Consider the following 1,739-nt stretch of genomic DNA (forward strand, 5'->3'; position numbering starts at 1 on the left):
CCCCCCCAAGGCACCTAGGGGTGCCTTCCACCACTAGGACTCCTCCTAGGGGGAAACCCTAGGCGCATGGGCCTATAGGGGCTGGTGCCCTTGGCCCATGATGGCCAAGGCGCACCCCCTATAGCCCATGTGGCCCCCCGGGACAGGTGGCCCCACCCGGTGGACCCCCGGGACCCTTCCGGTGGTCCCGGTACAATACCGATAACCCCAAAACTTGTCCCGATGCCCGAAATAGCACTTCCTATATATAATTCTTTACCTCCGGACCATTCCGGAACTCCTCGTGACGTCCGGGATCTCATCCGGGACTTCGAACAACATTTTTCGGGTTTCTGCATATACATATCTTCATAACCCTAGCGTCACCGAACCTTAAGTGTGTAGACCCTACGGGTTCGGGAGACATGCAGACATGACCGAGACGCTCTCAGTCAATAACCATCAGCGGGATCTGGATACCCATGATGGCTCCCACATGCTCCTCGATGTTGTCATCGGATGAACCACTATGTCGAGGATTCGATCAAACCCTGTATGCAATTCCCTTTGTCAATCGGTACGTTACTTGCCCGAGACTCGATCGTCGGTATCCCAATACCTTGTTCAGTCTCGTTACCGGCAAGTCACTTTACTCGTACCATAATGCATGATCCCGTGTCCAACACCTTGGTCACATTGAGCTCAATATGATGATGCATTACCGAGTGGGCCCAGAGATACCTCTCCGTCATACGGAGTGACAAATCCCAGTCTCGATCTGTGTCAACCCAACAGCTACTTTCGGAGATACCTGTAATGCACCTTTATAGTCACCCAGTTACGTTGTGACGTTTGATACACCCAAGGCACTCTTACGGTATCCGGGAGTTACACGATCTCATGGTCGAAGGAAGAGATACTTGACACTTGCAAAGCTCTAGCAAAACGAACTACACGATCTTTTATGCTATGCTTAGGATTGGGTCTTGTCCATCACATCATTCTCCTAATGATGTGATCCCGTTATCAACGACATCCAATGTCCATAGTCAGGAAACCATGACTATCTGTTGATCACAACGAGCTGGTCAACTAGAGGCTTACCAGGGACATAGTGTGGTCTAAGTATTCACACGTGTATTACGATTTCCGGATAATACAGTTATAGCATGAATAAAAGACAATTATCATGAACAATGAAATATAATAATACTTTTATTATTGCCTCTAGGGCATATTTCCAACATCTAGGTCTCTACAAACACTACAATAACTGCAAACCCCCATCCTAACACAGGACGCAGCCCTATTTTTGGCCTGCCACTAAGTTCATCAAGAACTGCTAAAACCCTACCACCCACACCCAGTTCGTCAGAAAGTACAACAAAAGGCCCAAACCCTAGCTCGGACACGAAATTGATCCCACTAGGAACTCTTTACCAGAGCTAAATTATACAAATCGAGCATCGGAGCTACTGGCGACGTACCGTACAGGGGCGGCGAGGCATCATCACGACGACACGTAGGAGCAAGAGGGATGTCACGCAGGCCCTCCCGAACGGCGCGGACGGGGGCAGCTCAGCATCCGACGACGTGCTCATCGAGCCATCGTCGTTGCCGACGAGCTCGAAGGACCTCGGCAGCGACGACGAGCAGAGAGGGTGCAGGAGGAGAGGGAGACAGTGAGCGGGTGCGGGAGGAGAGGAAGACAGCGAGCTGACGCGGTCCGACCAGGTGGGCTGGTTTAATGGTCATGGCAT

This window comes from Triticum aestivum, chromosome 2B, assembly GCF_018294505.1.
Source record: "Triticum aestivum cultivar Chinese Spring chromosome 2B, IWGSC CS RefSeq v2.1, whole genome shotgun sequence".
NCBI lineage: Eukaryota > Viridiplantae > Streptophyta > Magnoliopsida > Poales > Poaceae > Triticum > Triticum aestivum.